The sequence below is a fragment of the Eulemur rufifrons genome, chromosome 1, assembly GCF_041146395.1.
Source record: "Eulemur rufifrons isolate Redbay chromosome 1, OSU_ERuf_1, whole genome shotgun sequence".
NCBI lineage: Eukaryota > Metazoa > Chordata > Mammalia > Primates > Lemuridae > Eulemur > Eulemur rufifrons.
Window position 1 is genome coordinate 92,432,272 of NC_090983.1, and position 13,551 is coordinate 92,445,822.

The following is a 13,551-nucleotide window of genomic DNA, read 5'->3' on the forward strand; positions in this document are numbered from 1 at the left end:
GTTGACCAGTATATAAGGCCCCAGATTTAAATCAGGCAAGCTGTTGACAAATGTTTATCAAGCACCCAGTATGTGTCTAACACCCTACCGTGGGCTTTGGGACCCTGAAGAGATATTAGAAATATCTCATTCCATAAGGATTTGACAATCTGAGGTGAAGAAACCAACTGAACCAGTAAAACATCAGTGAATGGGCAGTGTTTTATATTATAATGGAAACGACCAAACTTCAAGGAAGGCTCACTCTGCTCTCACTGTACCCCAGACTATTTGGCTTCATTCTCACGGTGAGCCCATGTGGTTGGGCAGCTCTCTACATGTGGCTGCTGTGCAGTGAGAGCCTGTTGACAGAATCTACAAACATGTTGGTTCAATGTGAAGACAGTTGGGGAATTGGTTATTTATCCAATGGCTTCTTTGTTCTAGGTTTTAATTCATTTTCTGGTATTTTAGTCCTGGAATTAATAGGTAAGACAAACAGATGGAATTCTGCCTATCTGTTGCTGTATAATAAGCTACTTTGCAACAGTGGCTTAAAGCAACTCACATTTATTTTGCTTTTTCAATCTGGGCTCAGCTAGGCAGTTCTTGCCTGGGGTTCCTCAGATACTTGTAGTCAATTGGTTCTGAGGTCATCTAGAAATCCTCATTCGTGTGTCTGGAACCTGGGCTGGGAAGACTCAAACAGCTGGGACTCTTTGGGCATCTCTCTCTAGGGGGTCTCCCTACACAGTCTCTCTGAAAAACAGCAGAAGGCCTGGGGAAGCTCTCAGAGGCCATGCCTGGGTTCTGTGCCGATTCGCAGACCAATCACTGTGGCCAGGGAGGCTGTGCTTTGCTTGGCCAGGCCTGGATCATGTACTTCCCTGGGTCAACCCTACCCAAACTGCTCAGACGGAATGTGGGACAGTGATGATTCCCGAGGGAAAACGGAAGTGAGGGCCCATGACAGAAAAGCAAGACTAGCCTAATGGACTTCCTTGGTTCTTGCTGGTGTTCAATAGACATTTGCCAATGGTGATGCATGGAGATAGGTCTAACAGCCCTTACCCAGAGGTGCCGAGACCTGTGGCTTCTCTGCCTGGACCAGAAGCTACACAGTCCTGTGGCCTAGGGGTTGGGTCAGTGGACAGCTTGGGGGTCTTACAAACCTACACTTTGGCCAAACTTGTATTTTCCTGCAACTGTATCTTTGCTTATGTCATCTGCTCCACTTGGAGCGGTCTTCCTACCCCTTTCCACTCGAGCCAAAGACAAGCTTTTCTTCCTCCAGTCTCTATGGCCTGCTACTCAGCGTGTGGCCCAAGTGCGGCAGCATCAGCATCTCCTGGAAACCTGCCAGCGATGCAGTCTTACTGCCCACCGCCCAGCTACTGAGTCAGGACCTGCATTTTAACATGACACCCAGGTGACGCGCACGCACAGCAAGGTTTGAGCAGCACCACTCCAGAGCAGCAGTTCTCAAAGTGTGGTCCAGGGGCTGCTGGGGTCCCCAAGACCCTTTCAGGAGGTCTGAGAGGTCAAAACTATTTGCATACTGAGACTGAGATTATATTTGCTTTTCACTGTCGTTCTCCCATGAGGGTGCAGGGGAGTTTTGCAGCAGCTCTGTGGCCTGTGAGGATGAAATCCCTCTGACAGCTGATAGACCATGTGCTTTTGTGTTCTTGTGTTACAAATTTTTGTTTTAATTTCTGATGGGATAAATACAAACAGATGTAACCTACATCATAATTTTTAAGAGTGTGAAGGGATTCTGAGACCAAAATACCTGAGAACCGAAGCTCTTGATCCTTCTGTCTCTGGGGAGGGGGAGTGTTGACTTTCCCTCAGCACCCCGGCTTCCAGCTGAGCCAGGATCACTGGCAGCATCAGTTGAGGATGGAGGGTACTTCCTTATCCTTGAGGACACGGAGGGCTTCCTGGGGGTAACCCTCCCACCCTAGGCGTCTGGCACCGTGGAATCCCTTGGGTAGGCTCATGGCTAGACACAGAGCCCCAGAATATAAATATCTGCTGAAAACTTTGAAAATTAAGAAGTCCTTTTTAGTAACTTAAAAAAAATTAGGTCCTACCTCCCCTGCTTTATCCTTTCATTTATGGCACTTTTCATATTTTAACTCATATCCTTCAACTCCCTGTGGGTAGAGGAGGAACTCTTTCTCCAATTAGAGAAAAGCAACACAGGTTAAGAAAAGATGTATGACCTTCCAACATGATGGGATGAACCAGTGTTCTCTGGGGCCTGGGTCTCAAAAATCCCTAGACCAGACTCCTTGTTGCGAGACCGTAAGTCTAGGAGAGTCCATAAATAAAATCAGGCTGTCCTGTCGCCTTCCGGCCCGGAAAGGTGAAACACCCCGTCGTGGGGGAGCCAGCCGGCCACTCAGGTGCCGGGAATGGCACACCAGTGACATGGGTGTGGCTGAGGCAGGCCCACCCCTTCTGCACTCTGTTCATGTCTCCAGTGCTTTCTGTGGGCCCTGTTCTGGGCTGGGTCCTGCACTTGGGAATCTCAGTTCTTTCTCTCAGCAGTCTGAAGAAACGCTCACTCTTATTGTCCTGACTGTTCCTGTGAGGAAGTGGCGGCTTCAAGAGTACTTTGCCCAGAGACACAGTGGGTAAGTGGTAGATCTTGTCTTTGAAGACCCACTCACTTCCCTCTGGCCCTCTTTCCTGAAGGTCTGACTTCCCTGAGGGGCTGGGCTTGTGATCTCCACAGCGCTTGTTCCTCGGTCTGATCTGGTCCCAGAGAACTATTCTTGGACTGACTTTTGGAATCAAAACTCCATTCAGGTTGGACTGAAACCCCTCCCCCGCCCCCCCGCCCCCGCAAATCTTTCTTCTTCTTCTTTCTCTTCTCCTCCTCCTCCTCCTCCGTCTCCCTGTCTCCTCTCCCCTTTACTCCTCCTCCTTCTCCACAGTTTTTGAATCCCAAAGAGTGCTGTGTAGGAGGATGGACTCTCCCCATTCTAGGGTTAAGAGCCTTGCTGTTCTGTGGTGCAGGGACATTCTGGGTGAAAGCCAGCGGCTCCCCCTGCCCATGCCCGCCCTGGCACGCTCACCACGGAAATGGCTGGGGGCTGGGTGCTCTGAGCAGCTCCCACCCAGTAAAGGGCAGCGCCACACGCCCCGCCCCCAGGCACTTGAAATATCACATTCGAAATCCGCTGGGCTGTTTCTAGGGCCCACACCATCCTAGGTAAACCGTCCATTACCCAGTGTCGGGGGCTCAGGTGGGGGGCCGGGGTGCTATGGAGAAGTGAGCTCATTGCAATCTGGATAATCCCCAAACCTCATTTTCCCCACTGCATGTGACTGCCTCCACCCTGCCCCCTTACCAGAGCGGCCAGGCAGCCGCACCACTTTGCCGGGCGCTCCTTTTATCTTCCTGGCCCGAGGGGGCCATGGGCTAATGATCAGTGAAATCAGGAAAGGCCAAGAGGCCCAGCTAATCCACAAATTGGATCATCCGCCCCTGAATAATCAAGAGTTGCTGGCACAAAAGTTGGTTTCTTGCTTTGATCATCGGGAGCTCAGAACACACCTCCATTTGCTTCTTGTGGGTGTCCTCTGGGAAATCCGAGGCTGGTTCTGTTTGGCCAAATAAAACTCAGATGTAGGACTGAAAAAACCCAGTGTCCCAGTGTCCCAGTGTCCCTGGGGACTGTTTTAATATGACAGTGAGGAGAGAATTGGAATTCTAAAGAGATAGTGTAAACTTTCAAGATTTGAAGAGCCGGTTTCATTCGGTGTTGTAGACACTTCTCCACCAACAGGGGAGATTCAATCATATGTAAACCTTATCACACCGTATATGTAATGTTATATATCTCAATAATGCTGATATATTGCAGTGAGGCTGATATATTGCAATGAGGCTGACAGGGATAGTTCCGGCATCTACTGCTTTAAGAAAATCTGTTGTGCAGAACTGTAATTCTGGAGAAGTAAAGAGAAATTATTTGTCATTATTTGTATTATAAGTTGATTTTTTTCTTACTTAAGGCTTTTTTTTTTTAAGTTCTTTTAAATAGCAAGCACATCAGTGGTTTTCAAGTGATTTAACTGGCAACTGCATTCATGCACAAGTTGCCACAAATGGGTTCATGTGCTACTTGCGCCTGCGTTACTGATTCTTGATGATCATTAAGGAGTATCCACCCATATGTGATCTTGGCCAATAAGCCGAATGGAATAGATGTCCCCTTCTCAGGCTAGGAAGTTCCCCTGCACTGTGATATTATAACTATAGGTCCCAGAGTAAAAGAAAACTTAAGAATTTGCTTGGGAAGTTGTTTATGAGAAGAAAATTTTTATAAGAGAAAAGTTACCATGTTATGCCTTTGCAATGGCATGGACCCTGGACTCTTTGCAGTCACATAGACATGGGATTGAGTTCTGACTTTGCTACTTATGGGCCATGTTATTTACCTATGCTTCCACATCCCGCTCAAAATGCTGCAATATTTTCCCTTCTCACCCAGACCAACATTTAAAAGGCGTCATCATAGCCTACAGAACCCTCATACTCTGGCTATTGCTGACCTTTTAGACCTCTTGTTTACCGAGATGTAACAAATTAGCCCAGCCAAGCTCACTTTTGCCCCAGGACCTTAGTACATGCTCTTTCTGATATGGGGAAGCTACCCCTCCAGACCTTTGCAGGGCTTCCACTCTTACCTCGTTCAGGTCCTTCCTCAAATGTTATCTCCTCCAATGTTGTCTTCCTGGCCACATATCCTCAGTTGCCTCTCTGGCCTCTCCATGGGCTTGATTTGACCTGACGTGGATTGTATTTATTTATTTGTAGATTAATTTTTATGTGTTTTTGTTGATAAAAATATAAGCTCAGGCAAGCAGGAACTTTGACTTATTTGTTCCTGTGTTTCCACTGCTTAGGACTTTGCCTGCACTTGGTACAGATACCCAGTGATCACAGAACGATGACCTCGGGGAATGGCAATCATAAGGTCTGCCTTGTACGTGTCCTTAAGATTAGGAATGATGTAAGTAAAGTCTGGAAAGAGCAAATAAATGGTAAGTAATATTATTGTTGTTAATATTGTTAGCAAAAACCCTAGTAAACTACATGCTCTTCGTAAATACTTGCTGAATCTGTTGGACTTAAAGGGCCCCAGTGCACTTTAACAGCTGGTGGATCAATTGCTCTTAACGGACTCAACCTCAGGAACCTGTGTGTCTGAAGCACCCATCAACACCTTCTCCTCCTGCTCAAGGGTCTAAAACTCAAGGCTTTCAGGGGCTAGGCAGATAAAATAAACAACCAATCAGTGAAGCAGGAAAGCCGGATGGGAGCTGTTGAACTCGAGAGGCCGTGTTCGATTCTAGGTAAAGATCTAGCGTTGCCAGAATTCTTGCTTTTTCAAAAGATTGGAAATCCAGATATTTATGTAGAAAAATTATATCAATCTCCTTATTTTGCAATATCAGTTACTATGTTGGGGGTTGACGAGACCACCCCCGTGTTCGGAGATCCGGTAGAAGGACTCACAGGACTCTGCAGAAGGCTGTGCTCACATCTGCGTGTTGCTGCGGTGAGGTTGCGAGGGTGCACGGACGTATCACAAGGGGAAGAGACAGGCAGAGTCTGGCGATCCATGCGTGGCTTCCTTATGTCACTCCCACCTGCGAGCGCTCACACACGCCCACCCTTCTCTGAGCAACAAAAACGCAGCAACGTGTGTGAGGTTTCAGCCCAGGGAAGTCCAGGAGAGACTCCTTGCCCAAGGTTTTCCCTGGGGGCTGGTCATTCTGCCAGCATGCACTAAAATTCCAGAACCCTGGGAGGAACGCAGGTGTCCAGCATAAGCCACATTGTTTGCACGGTCCTAGCACAGTGAACCACTCCTATCGGTCAGGGGATGTTTTATATCCACGTAAGGAGCTGTTTACCAGCCAAGGTCCCAGGCGCAGACCAAGGGCCACCCTTGCAAGTAGAAGGAAAGGAGTCTCAGGCCTGCTATGTTAACTTTTTGCACAGTTAATAAGTAAAAAATTGTAAGTTTTTTTTTTTATTATGGAACATTCCCAACATAAACACACAAAAAGAAAGTGGTGTAGTGAACCTCCATGTACCCATCACCTGGCTGCCACAATGAACACCTACCTATATGGACTCACCTGTGTCCCTACCCACTTCCCATCCCACCTTGACTTATTCTGAAGCAAATCCCAGATATTGTATTTCATCTGTAATACTTCAGCAGCTCTAAGTGATTAGGACCTTTAAAAAATGATTTGGAGTGCAGGCTGCCAGTTTGCAACCTTGGCCCTAACCCCATGCCAGGAATCGTTTCCAAATGATAGTTCTTGGTCACCTGGCTGCCTTGGCAGACCCTCCTCCCACCAACATCTTTTCCTTGAGGACTTGGACCTGAGGAAGGGCAAGAGAGCACATTTTGTGAAGTGGCCCTGTGTCCCGGAGGGTCAGGGATGGGCAGCCTGGCACGGGGTGTCAGTGGATATTCACTTTGCCAGATTAGCCCTCCGTCGAGGCTGTTGGCGTGAGTGGGATGCGCTGCTTTGGCGCGATTGTAAGCTGCTGGAGGGAGTCTTCGTAACTGCTTTTGTTTCGGTTGTCTTCATGAGGCCCCTGTTTATAGAACCCAGAGAAGAAGTGGCATCTGAGCCTCAGCAGAGGGACAGAGGACAGGAGAATAGGAAACCACTTCCTGTGTCTATTTCCGAATACTGCTGCCATTTGTGCTGAGAGAGATGTCAGAGAAGGGTGAGCACTGGCCAGGGAGTCAGGATTTCTGGGATGCTTTTCCTTGGCTCAGTCACTGACTAGTTAAGAGTTCTTGGCCAAATCGCTTCATTTCTCTAGCCCTAGTTTTCTCACTTGCATGGGGGTTTTCATTCATTCATTCACTCTACAAGCATTTATCACATGTTAGATACATGCTAGGCACTGTGGTTATGAAGATTAAAGATATTTTGAAGTCCCTGCCTTGAAGAAGCTTATGTTTCAGTGTAGGAAAAACAGACACATATATACATACATACACATAAGCACACAGAGAAATGTACAACGAGAGTCATATGTGGTAAGTTCTGTATGAGAAATGGAGCATTTTGGAGCAGTTGGGAAGGTGTTTGTTACCAGTTGTTGGGCTCCCACTGTGTACCAGCCTGACTATAAACACATCCATCCCGCTCAAGCCTCACAGTGAACTTGCCAGGGAGACATTACTATTTCCACCCTTTCTCCTCCTTCCCTCCCACCAATTTTAGATGAAACAATTGTGTCTCAGAGAAGTTCAACAACCTTCCCAAGGTCACACAGTAAGAGTCTAAACACCCATTTCACACCCAGGTCTGTCAGGCTCAGAGGTCTTTTTCTGGTGTTTGGTGGTCCCCTGTTTGGAGGGACAAGCTTGGATGCTCTCTTTACTCCAACAACCTGTGATTCTGGCTCTTTCTATCTGTTAGACAGGAGCTAGGAAGTGCCTTGGGTTGGGTTCCCAAGAAGCAGACCCTGAGATCTGTGTGCTAGTAGTTTACTAAGGAAGTGCTCCCAGGGGAAACTGGAAAAGAACTTTGGGGAGCAGGACAGGGAAGGGGAAGAAAGTAAGCAAGGGTATGGTTTCGGGAAAAGTTCTGCGAAGGGTAGCTGCAGCCTGATCCCACAGGGGACCTCTGAAACATGTTATACCTCAGAGTCACCCCAAACAGAGCCCAGGGTGCTGGGCTCTCATTCTCTCTACCCATCAGTTAGTGGATAAGGGCTGCCCAGGGGGGCACTTCCAGTTCTCTGGGTGCTCAGGCAATGTGGCTCTGGAATAGTCCTCTGAAGAAGAGTTGTAGGTGTAGGCTGTTAGAGAAATACACTGAAGCTTAGGGAAGGGGTGCACAAAAGAAGGAGCGCAAGTTGTACAGCCGTAGTGGACATTGTTGGCAGAGCACGAACAGTGTCCACTACAAAGAGGGAAGGAGGCTTCTTGGGTCACCAAAGCATACAAGACAGTTATTGCAAATATGGGGATGGTTTGACATTGTCTCATTTTGCTCTTGCTCTATCAACATTCAACTCCTTTGCGGCATTCCTAAGAGGTGTAAGTGGCCTTGCGAACACCTATGGAGAAACAGAATGAGGAATTTCAGGCTTTCTTCTTGGCTGGTTGGAGTGTTCAAAGGAACCCTGGGCTGAGAGTTCTGGCTCCACTCTAAGTGTGGGTGTGACCCTGAGAAAGTCACATTAAGCCTCCCATCTGACCAGTCAGGATTATAAGCCTGTCTCTCCCTTCCTAGCAGGTAGCAAGGGTAAAATGAGGTGCAGATAGGAGAATACTCTAAGAAGTAAATAATTAAATGGATATAAAGTGTTAGTTTAATAATATGACAACTGTGCTATGAAGGGAAACATAAATGCCAGGTATTTATCATCTCAATTAACATTCGCATTAGTGTTATTATTCACACCAACTGTAAGCCCCACGGTCAGTGTTGGAGGACTCTCACAGACCCAGCTTCTGAGACCTTGGTGGTTAAGACCTGGACAGGGGCTTGGATGGTTTTCCTTATGCCTCCTACCCAGAGATAGCCAAACTGTGAGGTTGAGGGCACTGTCCTCCAGACTGTGAAGTCTGCCCAAGACTTCTGACTCCAACTGCAAGGATCCAACTTACAAATTTAGAGGAAAGAGTCCACAGAAGACCACTCTCACTTCTGACATCAACCGCAGATTCAGGGGTTTCCCAAAACCATTCTCAGGTTTAATTTACTAGAAAGACTCACAACACTCACAGAAACCTAATATGCTCTTGGTTAAGGTTTATTACAAGGAGAGGGTGCAGATTAGAGCAAGCCAGAGGTAGAGGTCCATAGGGCAGAATCGAGAAGGAATCCAAATGCAAAGATCTCTCATTTTCAGGACAGTCTCCCAGCATCAGTGTGGCAATGTGCACAGTTTCGACAGGTTGGGAAGATCAGCTGAGCTTCAGTGTCCAGAGTTTTTATTGGGGCTTCATTACGAAGGCATGAGTGATTAACTATTTGCCCATGTGATTGAGCTCAATCTCCAGCCTCCCTTCACCAGAGATCCAGCTGATATCAAGTGGCCCAAAGAGCCCACCATGAGTTGCCTCATTAGCATAAACTATCAGGTGTGGTCTGAAGGGCTCACCACGGATAACAAAGACTCTCCTTTCACTTGGGAAATTCCAGGAGTTTGGAGGTCACCTCCCAGGAGGTGGGAACAAAGCCAGATCTCTCTGTGGGCCAGGGCAAATTATTTCTTACCTTCCTCCACTCCCTCTGTCTAAATCCTCTTTGCAGATACAGCCCCACTTCTTCCTGTACTGTGTCAGCTTGGTGGATCTCCCTGTCCTCTAATCTCCCAAGGCTCTGACTGTTGCTAATGTAGATTAGAACGGTTAAGAGCTCCAGCTTTTGGACAGATACTTGGGTTCAAATTCAGACTCTATTACTCACCAGCTACATAGCTAATGTGATCTTGGACAAATTACTTAACCTTTTGCACCTCCATAAATGTTATTTTTATTTTTTGTTGGTAATTAATCACACACTTTTTACAACTTTTGTGGTATTTGTATGCTGGAATGATCCTTGATTTTGTATTGTTTTCTAAACCTCTCTAGGTCTTAATTCCTACCTTGCAGTCTCTTTGAGTGAAGGGACTTTATCACTTTTTAAGGCAGAAACTAAGGTGTTGAGGATACAGAGATGAACGGCACCTCTTTATCCTGCAGGAACTTCTGATTTTCCTGGGGGGAGGAAGGAAACAGGTGGACTGATAGTTACAGTGCAGCGTGATTTGTCTAGAGAGAGAGGGAAACAGAAGGTACTTTGAGACCATAGAGGAGTATTAGGGTGAGGGTGGCCAGAGGGGTGTCAGAAAGGCTTCCTGAAGGAGGTCACATAAGCTGGACTCTTATTAAACTGTCATCATTCTCAAACCTTGGTGTTTATTACAGTCATTTTGGAAGCTTGTTAAAAATATAGACATCAGGGCCCACTGACTCAGAGGACTCAGAGGGAGGGGGCCCAGGCTATCTTTTTCATTATTGTTTGTTTGTTAGCTTTTAGTCTGCCTGCCTCTTATATGTATTTTTGCTTTCTAGGTCAGTAGGGAATGCCAAACTTTGTTCTGATACTTGTTAGAGAACAAACTACTGATTTTAGCAAGCTCATCCCATTATTAAAATAAGCAACATTTGGCAAATTTAAACAAAGAATTCAATTTGGGGTAGAGTTTTTGACAGATGGCAAGGAAGATTAATGGCCATAAGACTTAATATTATAATAGATAAGGGCTTTATAATCTGACTTTAGAATGTCAAGGAGGAGGATTGTTAGGATTTTCTGGCCCAACATTGTCTAAACTCTGTCCTGTGGAGTCCCAGGGGGGCCCATAGAGCTGCCTTAAGGGTTATGTGGCTGAACAGGTGGAGTTTTCTTATTATTGCTAACAGGCACAGTGGGACCCAGGGGGAGTGTCTCCCTCAGGCCATTCAGCTCCTGCTGCCCCAGTCATTGCTGGGATCCAGGATGCCACCACGTGTGGCTCTCGCTGCAGTGCCACCCAGCCTCAGTTCCATTCTGGAATGACCCAGAGTGGGCACTGCTCAGCTCTGCGGACACAATGGGTGTGAAGGTGGGAAGGACACCTGGTGTAAATGTTCTCATGAGCTACTGTATCCTCAGCCTGATAGGCCAAACTCAAAAAATCCTGCACATTTGCTTCCAGGAGAAAAATTCATGGAGTCACTTTATGGTTGCCCTCCTGTGGGGAAGGAACCCACACTGACTCGGGAGGAGTTCTCTCAGGTACCATTATGCATCTTGCTGGAATGCTGGGTGGATCACTAAAATGGTCAATAATGGACATCAGATAGTGATGAAGTTGACAAGAGTTTGGGCCCTAAAGCAAAGAAAGCGTCCTCCTGCCCAGGTGATGTGGGTGGGCCCTGGGGCATGGGGGACAGGTGGTGACTGGTTAGGTGCTGGATCGTGTTCTATAGTGGCTGTTGCTGCAATGAAATGGGGCTGGGAGTTAAGGGGCCTGGGACAGGAGTCTGGCTTGTCTCTTGCTAGCCTCCCAATCTGGAGCAAGTCTCCCCGAGCTCTATGAACCAAGACGATGAGCTCCACAAAGCCGAGACTAAATTGTACCCATAGCATTGAGCTGAGCACAGTGCCCAGCATGTTGAGTGTTCAAACTCTTGAGAGAGCAGGGTTTAAGAGTGCCCTTAGGCCACGGTTTAGTGTAGGAATAATCCCCTGGTTGGTCCTTTCTAGAATTGTCTTTCGCAGTCAGTAGTACTGTGACTTCATCCTTTCCTCAGTGACACCCCTTCTATCCTCTCACTCTCTCACTCAAAACACATCTTCTTGCTCACCCTTTCAGCTCTACCCTTCTCTCCACCAAGGGTGTGACTGTTCTGTGAACGAGAAGAGTGTGGGCCATGGAGGAGAGAGAAGGGCTGTTCAGATTCCGTCCAGTTATACTGGATGCTGCTGGGAAGAACATGATGTGTGTGTCCTGCCTGCTCGCCAGAGTGTTGTGTCTGATGAAAGTGCAGAAGCTCCAGCCAGAGGGCCACATAATATTTAACAAACAGACCCTCAACACCTTCGGTGTGCTAGGCACCTGGGGGCAAGGGACAGAAGAATATTAGATACTTTCTCCTCCAAAGGAACACAGGTACTAGAAGAGCTATCCTACCATAGATAAGAGGTGACACAGAGCAGGACATGAGTAATTAGGCATGCAGAGGACAGCATGTCTGAGACCACATCCTGGAAGAGGAGAATGTCCTCTGCTTTCTTAGGTTGGAAGTGGAACCGCAGCATCCCAGGGCCACTATGTACCATGGAGCAGGTTGTTCACTGCACATGGTGTCCAGCTGAGCAGACACAGAGGCTGTAATGCAGCCCCCGATCCTTCTGCAGAGTTGTGCGCACGAGCAGGGCTGCACAAAGCCACTGTGTGGGCCCATAAGACACTGCCTGTCAGCCACGTTACTTGTCTACCCCTCGTTCCTGGGCAAATGCCAGGGGGCACCCGCCTTTCCAGCCCCTCATGTTTCCATGGAAGGTAGCTCTAAAATATGTTTGGATTATGAATCCTTCTGAGAATCTGATGAAAGCTTTGGACCTTTTCTTATACACTCACATCTCTAAGAATGCATGAAATAGCAGGGAAGAGAATTTATCTACCTGAAGTCCATCAGTATTTTCCAGAGACCACTCCCCATGGTTAAAGACCCCCTACACTAGAAAAGTAGCCTTTCACTCCACCCCATGGGGGAGGAAGGACTTACCTGACTAACAAATGACACCCACCCATCTACGTTTCTCTTTGAGCAGAGCTAATCTATTCAAAGGCTAGAAGCCACAGGGATCTGACCTCTTTCTGCTCTTTTCACACTGGGTACTTTGAGGTAGCAATTCTGGGTGTGTGTGTCTCTTTCGCAGTTCCCAACTCTCCCTCTGGGGGGCTGTTCCCCAAAACTCAGGAGGTGGGAAGTAGGGTGAGCAGGGAGCGTTTTAAGCCAAAGCTCTAGAATCATATATTCTAAGTGGCATCATGAGTGGTCCCCTGTGGTTGGACGGGGGGTGGGACAGGAGAGTGTCATGTTGATGAGCATGTAGGCACAGTATTGCCATTGTCAGTTCTTGTATAGATGTTGGGTTTTGAATGAAAATAAATAGATGAAAATCAAGAGGTCATACATAGACTCATGCTGAAATTGTGACCTGAACCAAAGCTCATGATTAATTTAGTTCAGTGCATTGAGGCTGGACAAGAGGTGAGTCTAGGTTGTGGAGAGCCCCCAGGGATATATTGAGGAACGTGGCCTTGAACGCAACAGCAGAGCCAGTTGTAAACTTGGGGAGTAACACGTTAAATTGCCTTTTCTTTTCTTTTTTGAAATAGATCATTGTGATCTCATGTTGGATCACATATAATGGGAGGAACTGAAAGTTGGGTTTGTGGTAGGCTGTAAGGGATGATGCTGGAGGGATAGAAAGAGGGAGGCTGGCTTGGATCTAAATAGGAGGGCTACTGGCAGGTAAGGGACTGGACGCGAGAAGTTGAGGAGAGGGCAGGGTTCAAGGCTGACTCCAAGGTTGCCAACTTGGGTCAAGGGGTGGATTTTAAGGCCACCAACCAAGACAGAAGATAAGAGGAGAGGCCAGATTAATCACAATAGCTAACATTTATTGAGCACTAACGCTATGCCAAACACATAGGTGAGTGCTAAGAACTCAACAGATATAATTATATTTAATGTTCATGAGAATGCTTTGCTATGTTATTGTCAGTTTCTGGATGGGAAAACTGAGGCTCCAAGAAGTTAAGCCACTTGTGTGAGACCACAAAAAATACACATGGCTGTGGTGGCTTTGAAATGTGTCAACTTAGCTAGGCTAAGGGAATTTCTCAAAATTCTCTTTCTTGTATGTTTTCGGTTAAGGTGGGCGACAGAGAGGTGCCCCAGGCTGGACTTGGAGGGCAGAGGGGAAGTGGTAGCCATTTTGTAGCTCACACGCGTGGACGCT